Source organism: Melanerpes formicivorus, unplaced genomic scaffold, assembly GCF_026170545.1.
Source record: "Melanerpes formicivorus ecotype bairdi unplaced genomic scaffold, bMelFor1.0.p_v2 SCAF_34, whole genome shotgun sequence".
Lineage (NCBI taxonomy): Eukaryota > Metazoa > Chordata > Aves > Piciformes > Picidae > Melanerpes > Melanerpes formicivorus.
The window spans coordinates 9062888-9090184 of NW_027142386.1; the positions used below are offsets into that span (position 1 = coordinate 9062888).

Here is a 27297-nt window from a genome sequence, read left to right on the forward strand (position 1 = left end):
CTGGCACAGGCTGCCCAGGGAGGTGGTGGCAGCCTCCTGCCTGGAGGTGTTTGCAGCCAGGCTGGAGGTGGCTGTGAGCAACCTGCTGTGGGGTGAGGTGTCCCTGCCCATGGCAGGGGGGTTGGAGCTGGCTGAGCCTTGAGCTCCCTCCCAAGCCTGACAATCCTGTGATTCTGTGAGCTGCAAACACATCTCTGGCCACACAGCAGCAGAGCCTAGGACAAGATCTAGAACAGAAAGTGTCACTGGGGCTTCCAGAAGTGTCTCTGGCTTCCAGAAGAGCTGTCCCAGGCCAGAGCAAAAGGAAGCAGATCCAGAGGCACCTGGCTCTGGGTGACAGGACACATCTGCAGCCTTCCTCAGCTGCCCACTGCTCACAGGGCTGCACTTGCAGGTCCCTGCTCCCCTTCAGGCTGCAGGGAGGAGCTGAGGAGTGGGCCAGGACCTGCCCCCTGAGCCCCCACTCCAGCACAGGACACAGCCAGAGCCAGCCCAGCCCCACTGCCAGCACCATCCACGCTGCCACAGCAGCACCAAGCAGAGCTGTGCCTTCAGAAGCTGGCAGGAAGAGGGCATGAGCCTGGCACCTCTTGCAGGAGGCAGGCAGGAGGAAAGATGGAAGCCATTTGGCTTCCTTTGCCCATGGCACCAAGGGCCTGAGAGAGGAATGCTGCTCCAGCCCAGAGACATCCACCCAAGGCTCAGGAGCTGAGGTCACAGAATCCTGGAAGGCTTTGGCTGGGAAGGGACCTTTCAAGCTCACAGAATCACAGGGCTTGGAAGGGACCTCTGGAGATCATCCAGTCCAACCCCCCTGTCAGAGCAGGGTCACCTAGAGCAGCTTGCACAGGAGTGCAGCCAGGAGGCTTTGGAATGGCTCCAGAGGAGACTCCACAGCCTCTCTGGGCAGCCTGCCCCAGTGCCCCACTGCCCTCAACACACAGAAGGTCCTCCTGCTGTCAGATGGAACTTGGCTGTTGCAGTGTGTGCCCATTGCCCCTTGTCCTCTCCCTGGGCACCACTGACAAAGCCTTGGCCAGAGCCCCCTGGGTCCCCTTGAAGGCTTCAGAAGCACTGAGGGGATCTGCCCTCTGTCTTGTCTTCTCCAGGCTACAAAGCCCCAAGCCCCTCAGCCTTTCTTCACCAGACAGATGTTCCAGTCCCCTCAGAGCCCTTGGCTGGACCCTCTCAAGCAGCTCCCTCAGGTCCTGACCAGCTCCTGCCCCCTGGGGACCACCACTCACTACAGAAGCTCCAGCCAGCCTCTGTGCCAGCAGCTCCTTCAGGCCTGCAGTGAGCAGGGACAGCTGCAGCTAGGGCAGGCTGCTGGGATGCTGCAAACTCCTCTCTGCACTGCTCCAGCCCTGCTCAGCCCTGGCCCCCTCACTGCCCCCCCCAGCTGCTGCAGAGGAGCAGAGCTGGAGGGGTGAAGGAGCAGGGAAGGGCTGCTCCAGCTCCTGGCACAGGAGCTTCATGGCCAGGCAAGAGCCAGGCAGGCTCCTGGGCAGCCCTGGCAGGGGCAGGCAGGGCAGTTCCTGTCTGCTCCCACAGGAGGTGACCCAGGACAAGAGCAAATGCTCTCAGGCTGTGCCAGGGGAGGGGGAGGTTGGGCATCAGGCACAATTTCTTCCCCACAAGGGCTGTGAAGGCCTGGCCCAGGCTGCCCAGGGCAGCAGGCAGTCCCCAGCCCCGGAGGCACTGAAAAGCTGTGGAGATGTGGTGCCAAGGGCCAGGGTTTGGGGCTGGCCTGGCAGTGCTGAGCTCCCAGCTGGCCTTGAGGATCTGAAAGGGCTCTTCCAAGCCAAAGGATCCTGTGATTGCATCCCCTCAGCAGAGACAGCTCCCAGCCCTGCCTGCTGCTGGGACAGTTCCCTCCTGCTCTTCTCTTTCTCCCCGGTTTTCCCCTCCAAGCCCAGCCAGGGCAGGCTGGCACAGGGCCAGGGTCAGGCCCTTGTGCTGCCCCCATCCTCACCGTGCTGGGCACCACCAGGGGCACAGCGGGCAGGGGGCTGCGGGCAGTGCCCGTGCCAGGGCTCAGCACCACGAAGGGGAAGGGCAGCTTCCCACAGTTCTGCAGGGTCAGCTCCACCTCTGTGACCACGTCCCACAGCTGCAGAGAGGAGAGAGGAGTGGGCAGTTAGAGACAGGCCTGGCACTGGGCATCTCCTGCAGCTGGCACTGGGGAAGGAGCCAAGGGAAGCAGTGCAGCAGAGCAGCAGAGCAGAGCTGGACACTTGGCTCCCAGCTTCACCTGGGCACCCCCAGCCCCAAGGGACCTCTTGGCCCTGCACAGCAGCTGAGCTTTGGGGCACCCTGCAGAGGCACAGCACCAAGCACCCAGAGATCAGGCATGGGAGCAGAGAGGAGCTGAGCTCTCTGCACCTGGAGGGGGCCTCAAAGCCTTGGCTGCAGCAAAGCAGCTGGCATCAACACATGGCAGAGGCAAAGGCACCTGCAGAGCTGGCAGGGACACAGGGCAGACAGAGCACCAAGCACAGGGCCAACAGCTGGAAACAGCTGGGGGGGAACTGAAAAGGGCAGTGGGGGTGACTCTGGGACATTCCCCCCAGGATGGGGACTGGCAAGCCCAAGAGGGCTTCCTTTTGGCTTTCTGTTGCTGATGAGCCAAGAGCATTACAGCAGCCTCTTCCTGCAGCTCAGGCTTGAGCAGCAGCTCAGCAGCTGCTGGCTGGAGAACACAGCCCTCTGGAGGGCAGCGCTGGCCTCCTGCCCACCCCAGGAGGCACCTCCAGGTGCCTTGGAGAGGAGGACTTCCCAGCTGAGGTGGGGGTGGAGCTTGGCAGCAGGAGGCAGCACTCCAAGGCGGTGCTGCCAAGCCCTGGAGCCAACACAGCAGCTGGCCCTAGCCCCAGGCAGGCAGCCCCCAGCAGCCAGGGCTGCAGGCAAGGAGAAGCCTGCGCTACCTGCAGCCCCACGTCCAGCTCCGTGGTGTCCAGGAGGTAGCTGATGAGTGAGGCCTCCCCACGCAGCCTGAGCTCGTAGCTGGGGCCTCCCTGCACCCTGCAGAGAGCCCTGGCACAGGCCACAGTGTTAGGGTGGCCAAAGAAGCTGAAGGTGACCTGCTGGCTCTGGCCCGGCTGCAGCAGCCCATGCAGCGGCAGCACATCGAACACCTGGGGAGGGAGGAGAGGTGGAGAGGCTGAGCAGGGAGAGGGAGGCAGGAGAGCAGCCCTGCCCTGGGGCAAAGGGAGAGCTTCCACAGCACCTCCCAGCTCCACAGCACTGGACAGCAGCAGCAGCTGCAAAGCAAGCCCCAAGGGCTGCAGTGAGCAAGTGGCTGCTCTGGGGGAGAGCACTCTGCTGCAGGCTCCAGCACCTCATCAAGCCAGGGGCAGCTGAGATGGGAGCTGGGAGCAAATCAAGTCTGGCTGTGCCCATGGCATCTGCTGAGTGTGGCTCCAAGCCCAGCCACAGATGAGGCCTGGGCTCCAGCTTCACTTCCTACACCCAAGCCTGCAGGAGCAAGCTGAGAGGCCTGGCAGAAACTTTGAGGGGGCATTTTGCACCCTTCTGCCAGTCCAGCTCTGCTCCCTCCTGCCCAAAGAACATGTTGAGAGCCTCCTGCCTGGACAGCTTAGGGTCTCCAGGAGCAAACCAGGAACAGAGCTGCCAGTCAGACTCCCAAACAGGCAAAGGACAACTGAGGAAGTGCTTGGCCCAGCTCTGCAGTGGTGCTTTGGTTTCATCCTGTGCACTCATGGCTGCTGGAGAGCTGAGGATCTCCCCCAGGCCATTATTCCCAGGACACCTTCCTGAAGAAGGCAGCTGAGATGCTTTCCTGCCTGGCAGCAGTTGGGAGCTCATCTGTAACCTCAGAGGTGCCACCTTGCCAGAGGAGCCTTGGCTCTGGCCTTCTGAGGCCTGTTTCTGAGAGAGGCTTCTGGGATTGCTCCTCCAGCTCCAGAGGCTCTGCTGCTTCAGGCAGCTGCAGTGCTTGGTGCTGGGGCCTGGCCACCAGCAGGCTCTGCAGGAATGGTGCTGGGACATCCTTGGGCCTAAGCAGAGCTCCATCTCCCTGAGAGATGAAGCACCAGGCAGGGCTGAGTCTTCTGTGTCAGTGCCCCTCCTGCCCCCTGCCAGCTCCCTGGCTGGCTCTGCAATCCCAGCCCTTGGCTGAGGCTGGGAGGGGCAAAGGAGTGGGGCTGAGCAGCTGGCCCATGGGGCTGAGGGCTTGGCTTGGCACAGAAGGAAGCTCAAAGCCTTCCCAGCAGCAAGCCTCATTCCACCCTGCAGAGCAGCCCAAAGGCAGGAGCCCTGTGTCCAGCTGCCAGCTGCTGCCCCTCCTGCTCTCAGGGCAGTGGCTGCAGGGCTGTGAGAAGGGAGGGTGGCAGCAGCAGGGCTCTGCTGGCAAACTGGGAGGCAGGAGGAGCAGCAGGTGTCCCAGAAAATCTACCTCTGCCTCCAGGGAGTCCTTGGCATCTGCTGGCTCCTGGGCAGGATCCCCAGCTGCTCCCAGGGCCTGGGCTGGCTCCTCCACACCCCCAGCCCTGGAGCTGCTCCCTGCAGAGGCCCAAGGCTGCCAGCAGGCTCCCTCCTCCTGCACTGCCTGGGCTGGGAGGCTGCACCTGGAACAGAACAGCCCTGTGAGCAGGGACTGCAGGGGCAGGCAGGGGAGACTGCCCCAGCAGCTCCCCCCTGGGCTCTGCTGCTCTGAGCTCAGCAAGGGCTCTGCCCCAGCAGCAGAACTCAAAGAGAGAGAGTCAGAGCAGATGGAAGGAAGACATTTGTGGTGCTGAGAACAGTGAGCCACTGGCCCAGGCTGCCTGAGGAGGGGGCAGATGCCCCATCCCTGGCACCACTCCAGGGCAGGTGAAGGTGGAACAAAAAGAAGCTACCAGGCAGCTTGCAATCAGGAACTGCCTGAGCCCTCAACCTGTCCCTGCAGCAGCCCTGGGAGCTGGGGCTTTGTCTCTAAAGAGGCAAGGTGAGAGCAGGGGCTGAGAGCCCTGGGGCTGTGGAGCCTGGGGCAGGGCAGCCCCAGAGGGGATCTGCTCAACACTCAGCCAGAGCTAAAGGCTGGGGGGCAAGAGGACACCTGTGCTTTGGCAGCAGCAGAGCAGCTGTGCTTGGGGGGACAGAGGAGTGGCCTCTGCTTGCCTGAAGGGGGAGGCTCTTGGAGCAGGGGCTGGCTGCCAGGCAGGCTTCACCTCTGAGGTGCCAATCCAGCACCTTCCCATCAAGCAAGTTTCTCCTCCAGCTCAGATGGAAGCTCCAGGCTTCAGCAGGCCCTTGTCCTGTCCCTGGACACCACTACTAAGAGCCCAGCACCATCCTCTTGCCCCATCCTCTTGCCCCCAACCTTGTATCTCTTGCTGAGCATTGATCAGATCCTCTGGGGCTGCTCTTCTCCAGGCTCTCAGCCCCAGGGCTCTCAGCCTTTCCTCCTCAGAGAGCTGCTCCAGGCCCCCTCCAGCATCTTTGGAGCCTCCCTGGGACTCTCTGCAGTAGGTCCCTGGCTCTCCTGAGCTGGGGAGCCAGCACTGGACACACTGTTGTGGGGGCAGTGGAGGTTCTTAGTACTGAACTGACAACAACTGGGGCTGGCAGGGAAGGCAGAGAGCTCCCAACTTGTATCTGCTTGTCCCAGGGCCCAAGCAGGGCTTTGGAGCTCCAGGGACAAAGCAGGACTCCGAGGTCATGGGCTGCAGGAAAAGTGTTGGCAATGTCTTCTAGTCTTGGCTGGGCTGCAGAACAGTCCCCTGCCCATCCCCAGAGTGCTGGAGGACAGCTGAGCACCCAGCCTGGCCACAGCTGGAGGGCTTGTTCCTGCCAGGCCAAGGGGAAAGCAGTTGGCCAGAGCCCAGGGAAACCACCTTGGTCTCTGCAAAGCACAAGCAGGACAGCAGGAAGCAGAAGAGCTGCAAGGAGAGGGCAGAGGTGGCCATACCTCAGCTGGCTGCCCTGGCTGGCTGGCAGCAGCTGCCAGCAGTAGGAGACAGGCAGCTGGCTGCAGTTGGTCATCTCCAGGCTCTGCACAGCTCCAGTGTCATTCAGGATGCAGCCAAAGTCCACAGCCATGCTCTGGAAGTGCAGGCTGGGGCAGCAGACTTCTCCCCGCAGCAGGACCTGCTCCTCATGAGGGTGCTCCAGGAACTGGATCCTCAGAGCCTGCTCCACTTGCCAGGAGTGCAAACCCTCTTCATGAGCAGGGTTAAAGCTGATGCAGAGGGGAAGCTCCTGCCCTGCCTCCAGCTTCATGGGCTGCAAGGAGAGGAAGAGCATCCAGCACCCGTGGGAGGCCATCCCCAGGGCTCACAACCATGGCAGTGCCCCAAGTGTGGCTCCAGCAGGGCCTGCCTGTGCCAGCCCCACCCCACTGCTGGCCCAGCCCAGCTCAGGCTTCTGCAGAGGCACCAAAGCCCCCCCCAGAGCAGCACCCTGGCAGGCCAAGGCCGTTTGCACTCTCTGCTCCTCCCAGCACTGCAGCCTGGGCCTGGCAGGGCTGAGCACCGGCACAGAAGCACAGAAGGTTAGGACTTGGAAGGGGCCTCAAAAGGTCATCAGTCCAAGCCCCCTGCCAGGGCTGCACAGGAGTGGTGCCCATGCCCACATCACCACGTGCCTGGCAGAGCCTGTGCCCAGCACCTGCCGCTGGCACAGGGGGCAGGCACTGGCTGGAGGAGCACCCTCAGCCTTCTCAAAGGCAGGGCTGCCCTTGAAGGCAGCAAGCTGCTCCTGAGGAGCAGACAGACAGCTGAGGAGGGCTGCTGGGATGGCTTCCAGGAGACAGCTTCACTAGATGGCTTGCCCACAAGTTGTTTGATCCCTTCTCTTCATCTCCTAGAGCCAGGACTCTGAAGGAGGTTGGAGCAAGGAGCAAGCAAGGAACAAGCCACAGGGCAAGAGGAAAGGGCCTCAAGCTGCCCCTGGGGAGGGTTAGGTTGGACACGAGGAACAATTTCTTCCTCACAAGGGCTGTCAAGGCCTAGCCCAGGCCTGCCCAGGGCAGTGGTGAGTCCCCATCCCTGGAGGGAGTGCAAAGGCATGGAGATCTGCTGCTGAGGGCCATGATCTAGCAGTGAGCTGGCAGTGAGAAGTTCACAGTTGGCCTTGATGATCTGAAAGGTCTCTTCCAGCCCAAACCATCCCATGGCTCTCTTCCCCATCCAGATGATGCCTTGTTTCCTCCAGCAAACTCATTTCCAAGCTGGTTCAGCTCAGGCTCACTGCTGGCTCTGCAGAAGCTTCTCTCCTGGAGGCCCTCCCAGCAGGAGCACACCACCACACTGCTCCCTCTTCACACTCCAGCAGCAGCAAGGCCCAGGGCTGCTCACCTGAGCATCTGCAGGCAGGGGCTGCTGCTCCACATCACAGAGAGAGAAGGGCTGCCCTAAGGCCAGGACCATGCTGAGGGGCAGGGGGCAGATGTTCTTCAAAGCCAGAGGCTGGGCCAGAGGAGTTAGGACATCCCCTGCTTGCTGCAAGCACAGGAGAGAAGCATCACTCACCCCCAAGTGCCCAGGGCCCTCCTTCCCCACCCGCTGCCTTTCCAAACCCTTCAGCCCCCAGAGCTCCCAACAGCTCCTCTGGACTCTTTGGATAGGTTTCTCCCCTTCTGGAAGGGCTTTCTCCAAGCACAGCAGATGCTGCTGCTGGCTGCAAACCACAGCATTGCCCAGGGGGAACAGCCTCAGGAATGTGCAGGGAACAGGCCCCTGAGAGGAGGCAGCTGCTGCTAAGAGATCCAGCCCATCTGATTGCAGTGGCCTGTCCTCTCCTGGGGACAGCAGCACAAGAGGAGTTCCAGTCACCTACACTCATGCCTCTAGGAGCCTCCTAAGGCCAGGGGTGCTGGGCAGAGGAGACAAGCAAGCAGGATGCAGCAGAGAGCCTGCAGGAGCCTAAGGCTGGCTTTGAGTATGCACAGCCAGCCAGCAACCTCCAGGCTCCTGCTGCCCCTGCTACAGTGCCAAGATGCTCAGGGGCCTGGAGCAGCTCTGGGAGGAGCTGAGAGCCCTGGGGCTCTTGATCCTGGAGAAGAGCAGCCCCAGAGGGGATCTGATCAGTGCTCAGCAAGAGCTAAAGGGTGGGGGACAAGAGCTTGGGGCCACTCTCCTCAGTGGTGCCACACCAACAAGAGCAAAGCAGTGCTGCTGAGGCTGTTGCCAGCCCCAGGGCAGCAAAGAATGAGCTCAGTGCTAACAGCAAAAGCTTGGTCCTGCTGCAGTCAACAGCCAAAGCCCTGGGGACTCAGAGCAGCTCTCTCCCCTCCTCCTTTGAAGCCAAGCACAGCCACAGCTTCCAGCCAGCAGGTCCAGGGCCAGGATGCCAGCCAGACACTCACCTTCTCCACCTGGAAAGTGATTGCTGTGGAGGACATCTGCAGGGCAGGAGCAATGAATTGGCAGCTGAGCTCCACCTGCAGGATCTGGGTGCTCCTGGCCTCGCTGCCCACCGCGGCCTGGCACAGCAGCTGCTCCCTCACCGCCTGCAGGAGAAGCCACAGGGCACATGGGGGCTGCCAGCAGGGTGGCCAGAGGACAGCCTGCATCTGCCAGCCACCAGCCACGGCCCTGCCACTGCCCCCCTCACTGCTGGTTTCCCCTTGCCCTCCACAGCTTGTGCTGCATCCCCTTTCTCCTGCACTCCAGTGGCCATCAGGCTGCAGCCAACAGCCACAAACAGCTCTGGGGAGGCTTGTGCTGCCAGGGACAATCCCTGCCCCAAAGGGTTCTTCCTTTGATGTGCCCCAGTGCTGAGCACAGTGCTACAGAAAGCTGGAGGAGCTGATGGAATGAAGATGGAGATGGAACTGGGCAGAAAAACAGGAGACAGAAAGGCCAAGGGCAGTCAGCTCTGCCTTGGAAGCTCAGTGGAAATGATTCCTGAGGAGGAACAACCCCTGCCCCAGCACAGCTGAGGCCTTGGCCTGCTGGGAGCTTGCAGCTCTGCAGACAGGGACCTGGGAGTGCTGCTGGAGAGCAAGTTGCCCACGAGCCAGCAAGCTGCCCTTGTGTCCAAGAAGGCCAAGAGGATTCCTCAAGGAGACTGTGGCCAGCAGGCTCTCCTCCCCCTCCATCCTGCCCTGCTGAGGCCACAGCTGGGTCCAGTTTGGGGCTGCCCAGTTCAAAGTAGTCAGGGAACTACTGAAGAGAGCCCAGCGAAGACTACAAAGATGCTGAGGAGCCTGGAGCACCTCTCTGAGGAGGAAAGGCTGAGACCTGGAGCTGCTGAGCCTGGAGCATCACAGAATCACACAGAAGCACAGAAGGCTCTGAGCTGGAAGGGACCTCCAAAGGTCTTCTAGTCCAACCCCCTCAAAAAGAAGAGCAGCCCCAGAGCAGATCTTCTTCATGCTCAGCAAGAGCTAAAGGGTGAGGGGCAAGAGGATGGAGCCTGTGACAGGACAAGGGGCACAAACTGGAAGCCAGGAAGCTCCATCTGAGCAGGAAGAGAAAATTCTTCTCAGCGAGGCTGCTGAGGCCTGGAGCAGCCTGCCCAGAGAGGTTGTGGAGTCTCCTTCTCTGCAGAGACTCCAAACACCCCCTGGACACTGGCAACCTGGCCAACCTGCTGTGGGTGCCCCTGCTGTAGCAGGGGGATTGGGCTGGCTGATCCCCAGAGGTCCCTTCCAACCTCCCCCATGCTGGGATTCTGTGACCCACAGGAACCCCCCCACAGGCAGATGCCTTCAGGTCAAGGAGGGATCACTCCCCACTAGGATGCCTCCTGCCCTCCTTCCCAGAGCTGCTTTGAAAAGAGACCTCCCCAGGACAGAGCTGCCTTGCATGTCCCAGCAAAGTCCTCTCTCAAGCTGGATGGGCTCACAGCCAAGCCTTGCTCTGGACAGCTCCTGGGATCACTTCTCCACTGCTCGCTCTTTCCTCTGCTACAGCACCACAACCCAACTCCTCCCAGAGCTCTTGGCTCTGACTGCAGGGCCAGGCAGGCACAGCTGGCTGCACAGAGCCCCTGCCAGCTTTCCAGGGAGACATTCTCACCACTGCACTCAACAGCTTGGTGCCTTTTGCTCCTCCTCAGCAAAACCTTTGGGCTCAGAACTGCATGGGGACAGCCCCAATACAGCCACCCAGGTGAGCAACGAAGTCTTCTTCAAGCCACTCTTGAGGCAAGCCTTTAGAACACCCTTCAAAACATGAACATCAGCAGGAGCTTCCTCTAGAGCTGTTCCACAGAGAATCATCTCATGGCTTGCCTTGGCTTGGCAGGGACCATTCAAGGTCATCCAGTCCAAGCCCTCTCCACTTCAACCTCTGTGCTGCTGGAGCTCAGCAGTGCACATCAGGCTGCAGCTCCTCTGCAGAGCTGCATTCCCCTGGCAGAAGGCTCCAGGCAGGAGGAGGCCCAGCCACCCATCCAAGGGTGCTGGCAAGACCTGGCTGCCCTTGGCACAGCAGGGCTGGCTGGGAGCCTGGGGCAAGTGTCACTGTTCCCAGGAAAGCAAGTTAAGCTGCCAGTTGCAGTGGTGCCATGGGGATGAACATCCCTGATCAGCAGAGCTGGCACTGGGCTCCTTCCTCTCCTCCAGCACTTGGTGCCAGACAAGGCCTCTGCCCATCTTTGTCTGCAGAGGAGAAATGCTGCAGCTCCAGCCACTGCCTGCCCTGCTGGCTTCCCCCAGACACAGGAAACCTGCCCTCCTGCCTTCCTTTCTGCCTCTGCTCCCAGGCTGTGAGTCACTTCTTCTCTCTGCCCTTCCCTCCTGCCTCAGCACCTGGCACCTTGGCACCTGCCACAGCAGCAGCTGCCTTCAGCCCTTGCTTTGGTAGCAGCAAGTGCTGCAGGATGGAACACAGAGCAGCCCCAGCCACTGATGGTGGCCAGCAAGGAAAGCAGAGGACTCTGCCAGGGGGAACCTGTGGCCTTCAAACACTCTCTTGCTCACATTCTCAGGCCAGTGCCAGGGGGCTGCAGGACAAGTCCCAGGGGAGGTGATCTGATGGGGAAGGCTCAGCCCTTGTGAGGGACCTCACCTGGGGAGTGCTGGAGAAGCCTTCCAGCATCACCTCCATCGTTTGGCCTGGCCTCAGCTCCATCCTCTTGGGCCGAAGCTGAAACACAGGGCAGGCAGCAGGGGGGCCCTGGGAGGAAGCTTTGCCCTTGGTGCTGCTGAGGGAAGGCAGCCAACGGCGCTGGCCAGGCGGGGAGCAACCTCCCACGGTCCAGCGGAGCCGCTGGGTGCGGCGGCCTCGGTTGGTGACCCTGAAGCTGTAACAGCAGGGAGCCAGGCTGCAAGAGGAGCAGAGATGGAAAAGATCAGGAGAGCTGCTACTGCCCAGCACTCACCCAGCTGCTGCTGCTGCTGTCTGACCACACAGCTGGCAATGGAACCACCTCTGAACTGCTGACCTAGCTCAAACCTTCAGCGGGAGCCAGCCCTTGCCTACCCCTGAGCTTCTCCCCACCCAGCAGCAGCTCTGGTTGTGCCCAGCCAGGGAAAGCTTCCTGAAGCACATCCTCTCAGCTGCTGTGGGCAGAGCAGCACCAGCCCCTGCTGCTTCACACTCAGCAGAGTTTTAGCAAAGGGCTGCCTGAGGGTCAGGCTGGATCAGACCCTGAGCTGGCCTGACCTGGCTGCAAGCCCCTATGACAAGAGGGATCTGGAGGTGCTGGAAGGTGTCCAGGGAAGGGCCACGAGGATGAGCAGAGGGCTGGAGCACCTCTCCTATGGGGACAGACTGAAGGAGTTGGGGCTGTTCAGTCTGCAGAAGAGAAGGCTCCCAGGTGACCTCATTGTGGCCTTCCAGGATCTGAAGGGGGCTACAGGAAGGCTGGGGAGGGACTGCTCAGGATCTCAGGCAGTGCTAGGACTAGGGGGAATGGAATGAAGCTGGAGGTGGGGAGATTCAGGCTGGAGGGGAGGAGGAAGTTCTTCCCCATGAGAGTGGTGAAGCCCTGGAATGGGTTGTGCAGGGAGGTGGTTGGGGCCCTGTCCCTGGAGGTGTTTAAGGCCAGGCTGGATGAGGCTCTGGCCAGGCTGATCTAGTGTGGGGTGTCCCTGCCCATGGCAGGGGGGTTGGAACTGGCTGATCCCTGTGGTCCTTTCCAACCCTGACTGATCCTGTGATACTAAGCAGATGGAGGAACAGCTCCAGGCCACTGCAGCTTCCCCTGGGCAGCTGCTGCCTCAGTTGGCTTCCTCTGCAGATGCCAGCGGGGAGCTGCAGGGTGTGGACTCCTCAGGGCCCGCCCGTGGCAGGAGGGTTGGAACCAGATGATCCCTTCCAAACCAAACCATTCTAGGATCCTATCTGGTGGTCAGGGCACCACTGGCTTCGCTGGTGGGGGGCCCTGGCATCCCTTTCATGCCTCCATCCTTTAGGAAGCATCCAACCCTCATCAGCCTCTGCTGACCAGAGCAGCTGGGCTTGTGTTTGAGACAGAGCACTGAGCCTAAGAACATGGATCAGCAGGAGTGTGGCTGAGAGGAGCAGGGCAGCCAGCCCAGCTCTGGCTGCTGAGGAAACAGAGCCACAGCCAGAGATGAACAACCAGAGCCAGACAGAAACCCAAGGGAATGTCCCATGGGAATGGAAGTTCCTTCCTGGAAAGAAAGCCCAAGTGCAGCTGGGCAGACATGGCCACCCTTTGCTCCAGGAAACCCCTCCAGGGATGGGGACTCCAGCACTGCCCTGGGCAGCCTGGGCCAGGCCTTGTCCCTTAGGGGAAGAATTTGTTCCTCATGTCCAACCTAAACCTCCCCTGGAGCAACCTGAGGCCATCTTCTCTCCTCCTATCCCTTGTTCCTTGGGAGAAGAGCCCAACCCCCACCTGGCTCCAGCCTCCTTCCAGGCTCTTGTAGACAGCACTGAGGTCTCCCCTCAGCCTCCTCTTCACCCCCAGTTCCCTCAGCTGCTCCTCCCCAGCCCTGTTCTCCAGAGCCTTCCCCAGCTTTCTTGCCCTTCCCTGGACACGCTCCAGCCCCTCACTGCCCTTCCTGGAGCGAGGAGCCCAAACCTGAGCCCAGGGCTCCGACTGTATCCTCAGCGGTGCCCAGCACAGGGCACAAGCCCTGCCCTGCTCCTGCTGGGCTTCAGCCTGAAGAAGCCCTGGGGCTGCCCTGGAAGAGCCAGGAGCTTCTCCTGGCTGAGCCCCCGGCAGCAGCAGGAGCTGAGGGACACCTACCTGAAGCGAGTGCCCAGGCTGAGCTGCGGAGCCAAGGGCCTGTCGAGGACGATGGTGCTGCCGACGCCGAGCGCCCGCACGGGGATGCCGGAGCCACGGCTGTGCTCCACCAGCAGCTGCACCTCGGCCTGGAACTGCCCCGTGTCGTCCAGCTGGGCTGTGACAGACACAGACACCTGGCCCTCGGGGGGGATCGCTCCTCGGCTGGGCTCAACCCTCCAGCACCAGCCTCTGCCAGCCTGCAAGACAAGGCAGAGCCCAGCTGAGGCCAGGAGCCACAGCCCTCGGTCTCTTGTGGGCTGGAGGAGCAAGGATGTGAGGGCAACAAACCAGAAGCTGAGCTAGGGGGGCTGCAAGCAGCACCTCTGCAGGAGCTGACACCCCCCCTGTGCCACCCTCCTCTCACAGACTCCCCTCATTAGCCACCACCTCACCAGCCCCAGAGACACTCGGCCTCAAGAGAAGGTTGTTTCCTCCTCCAGCCTCCTTGCAGGGAGTGCTCCCTGGCCAGCAGGACATGCACTGGCATGCAGATCTGCAGCTCCCAAGGCTCCAGCGTGGGGGCAGTGGGACATGCTCCACATTTCAGGGCTGTGCTTGGGACAACAGGCCCTGCTCAGCCCAAACCCTGCAGCATCCCTGGAGAGGTTTTGCCCTTTGGAACAGGAGGCAGCAATGTGCTGGCAGGCTGGGCACGAGCCAAGCACATTGCATTGGGCAGGAGCCAGGGGAAGGCAGCTGGAGTTTCCAGCCTGGCAGCCCTGAGCTCTCACAGGACAGCTGCTAGAAATCTCCCTCTTGGAGTTTCCAACTAGCCCTCTTGGCCTCTCACTACAAGTCCTAGTCAACAGTCTGTCCCCAGCTTTCTTAGAGGCCTCTTGAAGTACTGACAAGCTGCAAGAAGTTGACTTTCCTCCAGCAAATCCCAGGGAGAAGATCAGAGAGTCACAGAATGCTTTGGCATGGAAGGGACCTTCAACTAGTTCCAAGCCCCTGACCTGGGCAGGGACAGCTTCAACTAAAGCAGCTTGCTCAAAGCCCTGTCCTCAGTTCAAAGCTGAAGGACCTGGCATTGCTCAGCCTGGAGAAAAGGAGGCTGAGGGGAGACCTTCTGGCTCTCTACACCTCCCTGAAAGGAGGCTGGAGCCAGGTGGGGTTCAGTCTCTCCTCCCAGGTACAAGCGATAGGACAAGAGGCAATGGCCTCCAGTTGCACCAGGGCAGGTTGAGGGTGGCCATGAGCAACAATTCCTTCCCTTGAGGGCTGCCAAGGCCTGGCCCAGGCTGCCCTAGGCAGGGGTAGAGTCCCCATCCCTGGAGGGATTTCAAAGCCTTGGAGCTGTGGTGCTGAGGGCCACGGTTCAGTGCTGAGCTGGCAGTGCTGGGCTGAGGCTTGGCCTGGAGGATCTGAAAGGTCTTTTCCACCCCAAGGCATTCTGTGATCCCAGAGCTCCAAAGCCATGACTCTCACAGCCAGAGACCTTCCACAAAGGAAAGGGAGAGCTTGGCAACAGGCTCCAGGCTCACTGCTGCTCAAACATCTCCTCAAGCTCTGGGCTCCTGAGGGCTGCCCCAGCTGAACCTGCCCCCACAGCCAGGCTCCTCTGGCCACCTGGGGGTGGAAGATCTTGCTTGCTCTCTCAGGCAGCCAGCTGGAAAGGCTCCAGAGGAGAACTGAGCCCCGGGTGGCCACAGAGCAGCCATTGCCACTGGAAGCCTCTCCAGATACTCACCACCTCTGCCTGGAAGGCTGCAGGGATGGGGCTCTGATTGCAGAGCTGCAGACACCGGGAGGCCTCCTGCAGAACTTGGATGCTGCCAAAATCGAGCTGGCTGGGCTGCACAGAGACAACTGGGCCCTCTCCAGTGCTCACCAAAGAGACCTTCTGCTCCAGGGAGGAGAGAGGAAAAACACCATGGGGAAAGCTGGCAAGGGTCAGACAGCTCTGAGGCTGCTCCTGGATGGGGGAGAGCTCTGCCTGCTGGAAGTTGGCAGTGTTGGAAGCCTGAAGCAGGAGGCCTGCAGCAAGGGTGGGCTCTGGAGGGACCCCAGCTGAAAGCCACAAGCTGCTGTTGTCAGGGGGAAAGAAAGCAGCCTGCCCAGGCTGCAGGCTCTCCAGCAGCTCTCCTTCCTCTGCCCTGTGCCTGCTCCCAGCCCTGCTGCTGCTCAGCCTTGCCCCAAACCACTCTCCCTGGCTTCTGCTGCTGCACAGCCAGGCTTGGGCAGCAGCTTTTGGAACACTCCCAAAGCTACCCCTTGACCAGCAGCCCTAGCTGGCACCAAGCTGGCTCTGCAGAGGAGAGATCATGGAAGCTGCTGCTCTGCTTTGTGCTCTGGGGTAATCCTGGCACCACCTGAGGAACAGAGCTGATGGCAGCACTCCAGCAGCCTTTTGGTCTCTTGAGCCAAAGCAGTGTTCTTGCAGAAGCAGCAAAGAGCACTGGAGGTGGCACCTGGATGCCTTTGCTGCAGCACCTTCTCACTCATTCCAGAGCCAGCCTTTGCTTCAGCAGCACTCTGGGCTGTCCCTGGCTGCTCCTCCCCAGGACCCCCAAGGAAGCAGCAGTTGCTGCTCCTCTCCTAAGAGCAGAGGAGGAGAGGCAGGGACAGTGCTGGCTCCTTCCCCCATCTGCCCTGTCCCCAGTGCACTGCTGTGGCACACACTCTGATCACCCTCCCAGAGGGCACCACGCTGCCTCTCCTCTCCCCCTCACCCAGTGCCAGGGATCCCTGTGGTACAAGCCCCCTTTGCCCTGCAAGAAGCCTTGTACACCTCAGGCTCCAGCAAGCCCTGTGGCACGGAGCAGGCCCCTCCAGCACTCACCAGGGGGTGTCCTGCACGCCCAAAGACGGCCACACGGGCAGGAGTGTGCTGCTCTCCTGGCACCTGGGCCTCCAGGCTCAGTGGCACCTCCACGGAGCTGTGAGGCTGAATGATCCCACAGGGCACGGGGCTGGAGTACAGCACAGCAGCATCCTCCTGGTGCTTCTGGAAGGGGCAGGGGCACAGAAGGGGCTGGGCTGAAAGGGATCTTTCAAGCTCCTCCAGTCCAAGCCCCCTGCACTGAGCAGGGACAGCTGCAACTGGAGCAGACTGCTCAGCACCCCTGACAGCCTGGCCTGGAAAGGTTCCAGGGAGGGGCATCTCTCACCTCCCTGGGCACCCTGGGCAGGCTCTCACCCCCTTCAGAGTGAAAAAATGTCTTCCTCTTATCCAGTCTCCATCTCCCTCTCTTAGTTCAAGCCATCCCCTCTCCCAACAGGCTCTGAAAAGCCACCAGAAGCTCTCCCTGGAGCCTTCTCCTCTCCAGGCTCAACAGCCCCAACTCTCCCAGCCTGGCCTCACAGCAGAGGGCTTCCAGGCCTCCCAGCATTGCTGTGGCCTCCTCCAGCCGGTCCCTGAATGTGCTGAGGACTCCAGAGCTGCCCCAGCACTGCAGGGGGGGGTCTCAGCAGAGGGGCAGAATCTCCTCCCTGCCCCTGCTGCCCACTGCTGGGGACCAGCCCAGGGCACAGCTGGCTCTGGGCTGGTACTGCACAATGCCAGCTCAGGAGCAGCTTGGCAGCCCTCAGTATCCTCAGGGGCTTCTCCATAGGGCTGCTCTCCAGCCTGGGTTGATCCTGGCAATCAAAGGTTACTGCAGAGGGAACTTGTAGAAAAATGTCAACCCTTAAGGTGTCCACAGCAGCAACTCACAAAGAGTTTGAAATCCCTGGCAGGAAGGCACAGAATGAAAGGCAAGACTTGGATGGCCTCAGCATCCTCAGGGGGTCCCAAAGCTGCTGCACTCACAACTCTCCCTGCTTGGGCTGGCAGAGCAGCTTCTCACCACCCTCTGAGTTCTCCTGCATGACAGCACCCCAGAGCCAGAGCGCAAACTGCTTCCCAAAGAGCTGCCTACATTTGTCTCAATTGCTGCCTAAAGTTGATCCTCAGGAAGGTTCCCATTTCCCTGCTTCCTGAGCTTACATTTGGGCAGCTGAGAGAGACTGAATCTTGGCTCTCTTGATGGGACTCAACAAAGGTAAAATCACCTTTGCTGCTTGCCCAGGCAATAGCTGATGTGTATTGGGAGCAGCCACTGGGATGCCTCTCAGGAAGGTGCAGAGATAAGCAGACTGCAGCTGTCCTGGAAAAGGGCAGAGGCCACTGCTATCCCTGCTCTCTGGAACACACACCTCTGAAAAGCTGTTCCACAGATCTGAGCAACTACTGGCTCAGAAGAAGGCCAAGGCAGGAGGAGGGAAAGACAGGAGGAGGGAAAGGCAGGAGGAGGCCAAGGCAGGAGGAGGCCAAGGCAGGAGGAGGCCAAGGCAGGAGGAGGCCAAGGCAGGAGGAGGCCAAGGCAGGAGGAGGCCAAGGCAGGAGGAGGCCAAGGCAGGAGGAGGCCAAGGCAGGAGGAGGCCAAGGCAGGAGGAGGCCAAGGCAGCAGGCAGGACAATGCTGCTCTGAAGGAAAACGGAGAGCATACCAGGAGAGGGAAAATGACAGAGACCCTGGAAGAAGCAGACCAAAAGGAACCCTCTCTCCATGTCCTAAGTTGTGCCTGCTACAACTCATGGAGCTGAAGAGGCTGCTCAGAGGACAGCAATGACCTCTCCTCTACAGCCAAAGCTGCAGCACCCTTCCTCCACAGACCCAAACTGTCTTGGGGGGTGAGGGGGTGCCAATAGAATTCCTCTTCTCTCTCTCCCTATTTTCTCTCTCTCTCCCCTTCTGATCCATCCACTTTATTTGTGTACTACATAGCCTAGCTGTTGCTATTTTGGCCTCCTCTGTGCCTCTAATTTCCTAACACAGGAATATTCACAAGAACTGAGGCTCTTTCCCTCTCCAGACCAAGACAGTGGGTTCCTGTTCCCAGCAAACCTGTAGGATGGACTGGAAAGCATCAAGGTCTCTCTCTCCCAAAGGCCTTTTCTCCCCAGCACAGCCTGGCTGAGCCCTGGGGGCAGGAGGTGGGTGGGGGTGATGCCAACCTGAGGCAGCAGTGCATAGCAGCCTGGCAGGTCGCTGTCGTTCACCAGGGGCAGCAGCTGCTGGGCAGGGAGCTGCAGGTAGCAGCGGCCGAAGGTCACCACGGGCTTGGGCACTCGCAGAGCAGGAACCACACACCTGGGCAGAGAGAGGGCCAGAGGCAATGGAGACACTGGCAGAGGAGAGGCTGCTTGACCCCTCAGGGGGCATGGAAGGGAGCAGAACACAGCTGCCTAGCGCAGAGTGGCTGCAAATTGCCACCAGCAGCCTGGCCTGGATCAGCAACCCCGTGGCCAGCAGGAGCAGGGCAGGGATCGGCCCCCTGGGCTCAGCACTGCTGAGGCCACCCCTCACATCCTGGCAGCAGTTTAGGGCCCCTCCAAGAAGGGCCTTGAGGGGCTGGAGCGGGTCCAGAGAAGGGCAACACAGCTGGGGAAGGGTCTGGAGAACAGGGCTGGGCAGGAGCAGAGCTGCTGGGAGCAACTGGCGGCGTTTAGCCTGCAGCAAAGGAGGCAGAGCAGAGCCCTCCTGGCTCTCCACATGTCCCTGAAAGGAGGCTGGAGCCAGCTGGGGCTTGGGCTCTGCTCCCCAGGAACGAGTGACAGCACAAGAGAAATGGCCCCAGGCTGTGCCAGGGGAGGGGCAGTGCCAAGCAGCCATAGAATTGCTGTGTCCTTTAGGAAAAGGCTCAGGGCCAGGCCTGGCCATTCTGGGATGATGCTCCTCCAGGGGGCTGCCTGCAAGCCCTGCTGCTCCCAGCTCTGCCTGGGCAGAACCAGCTCATGATGCAAGGCTCCTCCTGTGGAGCTGGAGCCAGCAAACCACATGCAAGGGGCTGGATGCACCAAGAGACCCTGCAAGGAAAGTGCTGGTACCTGGCTGTGAGGGGCAGTGCCAGCAGCTCCTGGCCCACACCATCCACATCCACCACCAGAGCCAGCTCATACAAGCCCTGGGTGTTGGAGCACAGGGTGACCTGGGGGGAGAGCAAAGCCCCAAACACTTCAGCACCCCCACAGCTGCTGCCTTTCCATTCCCAGGCCATGGGAAGCAAGGGAGGCCTTGGCCCTGGTGCTGCTCCATCTGCAGAGCACAGGCCCTGGCAGCACCACAAGGCTGCTGGCAAGAGCTGCTTGCAGAAGTGCCTGTGGCAGCTCCCAGGCCATGGGTGAGAGGAATGCAGGCCCCAGCAGGCTGCCACTCAGCACTGCATGGCCAGGGAACAGCAGCAGTGCAGGGCAGAGCTGCTGCCTCCAGCAGAACCACTGCAGCTGTGCAGGGGGAAGCTGCTGCAGAAGCTTGGCCCAGCAGAACCTGCTCAGCTCACAGCCACCACAGCTTCTGCAGTCCCCCTGCAGAGCACTGCAGGGAATCCAACTCATCCTGCCCACAGCACAGGAAGAAGAAGAGCAGGCAGAGAAGCTAACTGCTTCCTCCAGCCACATCTCTCCCTGCAACAGCCTCCTGCTGCCCTCAGCCTTCCTCTGCCCAGCTGCAGGCCAAGGAATCAGCCTAAGCAGCTCTGAAAGCCTCAGCAGTGGCTTCTGGCCTGGAGCCTGGGGGGCAGGAGCTGCAGCTTCTGCCTGCAGGCTCCAAAGGCTGCTCCAAAGGCAAGTCCCAGAGCAGCACAGCTCCCAACAGCCCAGCCCTGCTGCAGGGCTCTGCCTGGCCTCCCCCTCCCAGCCAGCAGCACTGAAGCCCTCTCCCAGAGCAGGGCAGCCTCAGCCCCAGCTGCTGAAGCCCCTCTGGCCCCACTGCTCCCTACCTGGATGTCCTGGAAGCTCAGGGCAGGGATGGTGCCTCTGCCAGGGCTGATGGTGAACTCACAGGGCCTGAGGCACCTCCTGGCTCTCTTCTTCCAGGAGGGCAGAGAGTTGTCCAGCACCTGGGCAGTGCTGGGCACGCTGGGCTCTGCCACACCGTCCCCGGGCACACGGAGGGTGAAGGCCACAGGCACCAGGGAGGTGTTGGTCAGGCGACAGAACAGGCTGTGAGGGAAGCCTAGGAGAAAGGACACAGCTCTGCACCTCTGCACACAGCTCCTCTGCCTCCTGCAGGCAATCTCCTGACATGCTCAGGCTGCCCTTGGCCTCTGGCTCTCTTCCCTCTGAGCTGCAGCTGCCGCGGAAGCCAAGCAGCTCTGTGCTGGCACTGCTGGGGGACAACAAGTTCCCCATGGGGCAGCCAGGGGCCCTCCTGGCCAAGAAGGCCAAGGCTGCTCTCAGCAGAGGGTGGCCAGCAGGGCACAGCAAGCACCAGGAGCCTGCAGCTGCAAAGGCCTTCTCCAGGCCAGCAGCTGGAGAGGACTCTTCTCCTCTTGGATCCCAGGCTGCTGCCTGCTGGCAGCCCTCTGGCTTTGTCTGCTCACAAGGAAGCCAAGAGACAGGGCAGGGATGGAGGGAGGGGAGGCTGCAGCTCAGCAAGGGCCAGCACTTCTCTTAGCCAAGTCCCTCAGCAGGAGGAAAACAGAGAGGCATCCTGGCCAGGCTGAGCACAGCTCTTCAGGCAGCCCAGAACTGGCTTCCCAGGCAGAGCTGAGAGCCCCTCAGGGAAAAGCCTTCTGGGAGCCTGAGCTGAAGCAGCAGAACCTGCAGCTCAGTGCTCAGGCAGCAGAGCTGGGCCTCTGCTGGGCAAGGAGAAGGAGCCCAGGGCTCTGAGCACACCAGGGCCTGAGGCAGAGCTGTTTCTTGGCCACATTCCCTGGCACTGACAACCAGTGGCCCTCCCAGCACCAAGCAACATCTCACCCTGCAGCTCAGGGGGGAAATGGTCTCCAGGCCTGGCAACATTGACCCACAGCAGCTATGGGCTGGGCCAGAGCTTCAACTCCCTCCTCCTGCAGTCCCAGCCCCTGGGCCCTGCTGGGGCTCTCACAGCCATCCTGCTGCCAAGGACTGGCAGCCTGGGGCTGATCAGAGCATCAGGGACCCCACAAGACCCTGCTCTGCCAGTCCTTTGGGCCTCTGTGCCCTCAGGATGGCAAAGCCCTGCCCAGGCAGCCTGCAGCCCTGCTTGAACCTCCTGAAGGCTGCTCTGGAGGGCCACCAGTGCTGGAGGCTCTGAGGCTGCACTCTGGGGCTGCAGAGCCCTCGGGCTGTGCTCCAAGGCCAGGCCACACTCACCATAGGAGACGTCCCCGAAGCGCAGGCAAGGGACATCGAAGCGCAGAGGGGGTGCAGAGACACAGCCCCTGGGGGGACAAAGCAGAGGAGGCCTTGGCTTGGCTGCAGAGCACTGCAGAGCCTGCAGCTTGCACTGCTGCTGGCAGGCTGCAAAGCTGCTCTCACAGCACAGGGGGCTGCACTCAGCCTCTCACCTGACAGTCAAGGTCACAGGCTCAGGGGATCCTTCCACACTGAACCTGAATTCCTCTGTGAAGTGCCCCAGGACAGGGGGACAGAAGCAGACCTGGATGACTTGGAACTCATCTGGCAAGAGAAGGCCCTGACAGGGGGAGAAGCTGAAGCAGGGGCCCAGAGCTGTAGTTGGAGGGACCAAGCTGAAGGAGGCATGGATGGCTCCTTTGTTGTGCAGGATCACCTGCAAGACAGCCAATGGAAACCCCTAAGGAACTTTCTTTCCTTCCAGGAGGCTGATTTGTGTCCTGCCCAAGCACCTCCCTGCAGGGTTACACCCCCCTTGATGGGGGCTGAAAAGAGCCCAGCCCCAGCTGCTCTGGCTGGGCAGAGAGAGACTTGGCTTTCCCCCTCCCAGGAGGAGGGGGCCCCTGGCTCCAAGGGGCTCTATGCCACTGCCCCTCCCTGCCCAGCAAGCCTTGCTAGGCAGGGCAGAGCTCTGCTCCTGCTCTCTCTTTCCCCTGCACAGCCACTGCTGCACAGAAGGCTCCCCAGGGCTGCTGCATCCCCCCCCTGCTGCTCCCTGCTGCATCCACACCTCCTGAAGAGCTGCAGCCACTGGCACCAAGGGAGTCCAGTGCCAGCTGGGGCTGCCTTTGGATGCTTTGCCCCCTGCCCTTCACCCTATCCCTTTGGAACCTGCCCTGTTACTGATACATAGAGATAGATAAAGTTACCTTTTTTCACTCCCAAACAGATTCCAGACCATTTTTTCCCTGATCTTACCTCTCCTTTCTCCTGCCTGATTTGCTTTACCTTACCAGGAAAGGGAAAGGGGGAGGGAATCTCAATCGGTTTCCATTTGGGCTTTTGGCCTGCAGGTCCAGCCCAGAGCAGCACAAGCTGACAGCTGGCAAAGGCAGAGGATGCTGCCTGCTGCTGCTTGGCAGAAGCCAAAGGGAAGTTCAGCCTTTGGGGGTTTGATGCCAAGCAGCCAGGACTCCATAGAATGGATCCTGGAATGGCTTGGTTGGAAGGGACCTTCCAGCTCATCCAGTTCCAACCCCCCCCATAGGCAGAGACCCCTCCCACCAGCCCAGGCTGCTCCAGGCCTCATCCAGCCTGCTCCTGAACACTTCCAGGGAGGGGGCAGCCACAGCCTCCCTGGGCAGCCTGTGCCAGGCTCTCCCTCCTCTCACTCTAAAGAATCTTCCTAGTTTCCAGTCTCAAGCTGCCCTCCCCAAGCTTCACCCCATTCCCTCTCCTCCTCTCCCCCAGCCCTTGGCCAAAGTCCCTCCCCAGCTCTCCTGGAGCTACTTCAGCTCCTGGAAGGCTGCTCTGAGCTCTCCCTGGAGCCTTCTCTTCCCCAGCCTGAACAGCCCCAGCTCCCACAGCCTGTCTCCATAGTAGGACTTCCCCCCAAGCCCTGCCAGCCCCTGCTGCTCACCTCAGACTTGCTGCTGGAGCCAACCAACAGCTGCCCAAGGTCCAGCTGCTCAAGGCTGAAGCAGAGCCAGGGCCCTCGGCCTTCCCCTTGGATGTGCAGAGGCAGCCTGGCCTCACGGCCTGGGGAGAGAGTTCCATTGGATGACTCCTTGAGGCCTTGAGGTGGGAAGGGACCTTCCAAGGGCAGCCAGCCCAAGCAGCAGCACTCAGCAGAACAGCTGCAGGCACAGCAGCTGGCTCTGAGCCCCAAGCAACCTGACCTGAAGGGGTTCCAGGAGTGGGGCACCTACCCCTCCCTGGGCAACTGGGGCCAGGCTCTCACCACCCTCAGTGTCAAACATGCTCAAGGTCTGAGGAGGTCAGCCAAGGGGCTTGGAGGAATCAAGGAGCAAAATTAATTGACTCCTTGGTTTCTTTCAACTCACAGGGACCTTGATTCTGGGACAGTTTCCACCCTGGCAGCACAGGGGACCCGCTGCTTTGGAATGCTCATCTGCCACAGAATGGCTGCAAGAAGTGAAGCTCTCCTGAAGGCCCAGCAGGGTCTGTCAAGAGCAGGCTTCTCTCTCCCAAGACAGAGCATTTGCTCAGCTCTGCCTCCTGGAGCCCCAGAGCAGCTCAAGGGCTGTGTGCAAGTAGCTCTCTTATTGCTCTGCAATGCAAAACCTCTCCTGGCACAAGCCCTGGAGATCCACCCCTGCTGTAGAGGGATGGACATCTCCCTCAGCAGAGCAGAAAGCCCAGAGCCAGCAGCTCAGCACTGGCAACTTTGTGAAGCAAGAATTGCCTTGCCCAGCTCTGACAAGTGCAGCTGGGGCAGGAAGACATTTTGGGAACACAAGCCCTGGGCTCACACTGGAGGTGGCACTGGCCAAGGGAACCAGGCCCAATTCCTGGGCAAGTCAAAAGCTGTTCCCTGGCATCTGTGTCCCTTGGCTTGGGGCAGGAAGGAAATCAACAAAGCAGCAGAGCAGGGTTGGTGCTTTCAGCACCCTCCAAGAGTGGGAGCTGGGCTGCTGGACCTCCATGAGCTCTGGAGGTGAGGACACCCATCAGATTCCGTGGAGAAAGCCTGGCAGCGAGCTCCCACCCTTGAGACACAGCCTGAGCAGCACCCTGCAGAGATGGAGAGGAAGGACAAGGAAGCCTGAACCTGGCTACAAGCACTCCCTGCCCTGGGCTAGCACAGCACAGCCACCACCTCTGGAAGGGCAGAGCTGGTGTCACTCAGGGGGCAGTGCTGGCTGCTGCCACCAACAGCCTGAGCACCCTGCAGGGAGACAGCAGCGGCACAGAGCTCATCCAGCAGGCTGCTGGGGCTCAGCTTGCCAGGGAGAGACCTCCTGCTGAGCAGAGCAAGCCCTGAGCAACGCCACCCAGGGGAAGCACAGCCTCAGAGCTGCCAGGAGACACTTCCCAGGCAGGGAGAAGCACCTGCTGGCCAGAGATGCTCCTTTGGAGGGCACCCTGCATTCAGCAGGGTTCCCCACCTAAGCGCTGGCAGTAGCTGACCAGTGGGAGGAGATCCAGGGGCTGGCAGCACTCTGGAACTCAGCTCCTACCACCTCAGGAGCCCCAGGATGCCTCCAGGCTATGAGGACTCCTCTTGGAGGGAAACAGGCTAGAGGGGCTTAGGGGCTGCTGTGTTCTGTAGCTCCTTGGCCTTCACAGACACCTCCCAGCAGAGCAAAGGCTGGCAAACCCATGGCAGGAAACCTCAGCCCTTCCCTGCCTCACATGTTCTGGACTCAGTGGTCCAGAGGCAGTGTCCTGAGCCCTGGCCTTGGACAGCAGAGCAGCTGGGAGCCACAGGGACAGCAGGCACGGGTCCTGTTGGCCACTGACCCTTCCTAGCAACTCGAGCAGGAGCCAGGGGGCTGGAAGGTTGCTTGTGCCTGGCCTGCAGCCTGGGGCAGAGAGCAGCAGAATGGAGCTGTACCTGAGATGTCACAGTAGAACTTGGCTTCATAGACTCTGGCTGCCTGGGGCTTAAAGGTCACCTGGATCTCAGCTGAGGAGTTTGGCCACACCTCTCCCTCCTAGAAGAGAGGATGGCAGCAAACCATTGATCACCAAAGCTTCCAGCTCATGTTTGCAGCCACAGCCCTGCAGCCCTTCTTCAGAGCACCAAGGGAGAGCGAGGAGCAAGCACCACATGTGCTGGGCTGGGGGAGGAGAGACAGGCACAGGCAGAGCTCTGCAAGGGAACCTGCTCCAGAGGGGAGGGAAGCCTGGGAAACCAAGAGACTGAGAAGGCTGGACAGGGCAGAAGGGCAGAGAGCCATGGAGCAGCCCACTTCTAAGTCAGTCCTAGAGCACAGTGTGGCACATCCCCAGAGCCAGTGAGGAAAGGTTTCCACTCCCAAGGCTTGAGGCCAGGCTGCACTTGGTGTCCCTCCATCATTACCAGGAGCACCAGGACTCAGTGCTGTGGGCAGCCAGACTGCTGCCCCTCACAAGCTGGAGAGCAGGTTCAGCTGCTTGTGGAGACACAGTGCAGCTGTCACCAAGCAGGAGCCCCCAACACACTCCCAAAGCAGCTCTGACACACCACAGGATGCTGCTCACCTCCCACTGCCTCCAACATCCCTACTGCTCTGCCACAACCTCCTGCTCCCATCCTGCTGCTGCCAGCTGCTGTGCTGGGACAGCGCAGTGGTGCTGCTGCTGCTGGCTCTCAGCCTTCCATGGGCTCCAGGAGGAAGCAGCAAGAGCAGCTGAGCCCTTCCTTCACACTCATTTCACCTCTCTGCATAGAAAGAAGAGGTTGGGATTCCTGCAGGCTTTACTCCCAGATGAGATGCTGCTCAGACAGCAGCATTCTCCAGCTCAGACCATGCTCTCCCTCCGAGTCAGGGCTCTGGTTGGTGGCAGGATGTGGCCTTGGGCTCCCAGAACCAGCAGCAAGCCCTTCTCTGTACCTAGGGGCACCACAACTCCCAGAGCCCCTTTCAACCTGCCAGCCTGGGGCCCAGGCTCACAGGTGACACTGGCAGGGAGACTCAGAGCTGGTGGAAGCCCGGCTTCCAGGAGGGGATTGCTATTGCCATAACTCAGCTGCCCTTTGCCTCCTCTCCTTCCCTTCTTCAGGTGGTTTGGGACCTGCAGTGCTCTAACAGCCTCTGGGCAGCCCCCGAGCCACACGGAGGGGATGTCCTTGCAGCTAACACCGCAGAGCCCTCTGAGGGCTGGAAGGACACCGAGGCAGTGCCCTTCTTTTGCTCAGCTGCCAGCAGGCTCTCGCTGCCTGCCAGGGCCCTGCAGCTCACCAAGGCTTTGTGCACCAAGCCCTGCCAGCTCCACTCCCTCTGCGGGAGCTGGGGGCAGGATCTGCCAAGGGACCTCCCCAGGGAGGAGGAGGAGGAGGAGGAGGAAGGAGGGCTCTCAGCTGCGGCTCACCAGCGGCTCGATGGTGAAGATCTCCTCAGAGCGGCACAGCAGGGACTCTCCTTGCGCCTTCGCCCTCTGCTGCTGGAAGATGCGGGGGAGCCGGGAACGGCGTCCCTGGGGCGCAGGCTGCTTCCTGGGCTCCAGGGGGGGACGCGGCTTGAACTGCCCCCACAGCCTGCAGCCCAGAGACAAAGCCCAGCAGACAAGGGCATCACCAGCAGCTCTGCAGAGGCTCTGGCAGAAGCGCTCGGGGAGGCACAGCAGCGGCACAGCAAGGGGCTGCCCCCGAGCCCCCGGCTCCCAGCCCACGATCCCTGCCTCTTCCCTGGCCACTCGCACTCCCTGCTTGCAAGCTCGGAAGAGCTTTGTGAAAGGCAGCAGCCCCCCGGGAGCCTTCCTGCTTCACAGCCACTGCCACAGCTGATGGAGGCTCCAACAACAGCCTCGAGTGGCTCTTCCTCCCCTGGAGCTGCTCAGGGCTGCTCTTTGCACAGCCTGAGCTTGCACAGCAGCCACACACTGGGCAAGGAAAAGCACTGAGCGAGGGGAACCTGGGGCTGGCCTCTAGGGCCTGCCTGGCCCAACCACACTGAACTTGACTTGCTCAGAAGCCCCTGAAGAGCACTCCAGCTGAAGGCACTTTCCTCCCCAGCTGTGGCTTCAGACTAACTCCAGATCCCTCCGTGCACCTGGGGCTGGAAAGTCACCCAAGGCTTCCCGGGATCCCCCAGGCTTTGCAGTGTGCTTTCCAGCTCAGCCCCTGGGCTCCAGCTCTTCCTCTGCTGCCTGAGGTGGCAATTTCCAAGCTTCCCCACAGGCAGCCTTTGGAGAGCCTGCCCCATCTCCCACCACCACAAAGACACAGGTGCTGAAACTCAACTGGACTTCTAAGTCCTGCCTTGCTCCACCCTCCCTGCAGAACCCTCCACCTCCCAGCTCTGCTCAGCCTCCAAGGCAGGGTGGAAATAGCTCCTGGTGCTGGAAACTGGGACACCAGCAGGCAGTTAACAGCCTGCAGCAGGATAGCCTCAACCTTCTGGGCCCCTGAAGCACTCTGCCCTGCACAGGGCTGGGAAAGGA

At 60.9% G+C, this 27297-nt stretch overlaps 1 pseudogene; it reads right to left on the reverse strand.

The window, feature by feature from the left end:
* Positions 1-27297, reverse strand: part of LOC137450035 (hydrocephalus-inducing protein homolog) — a 67300-nt pseudogene that overhangs the window by 33093 nt on the left and 6910 nt on the right.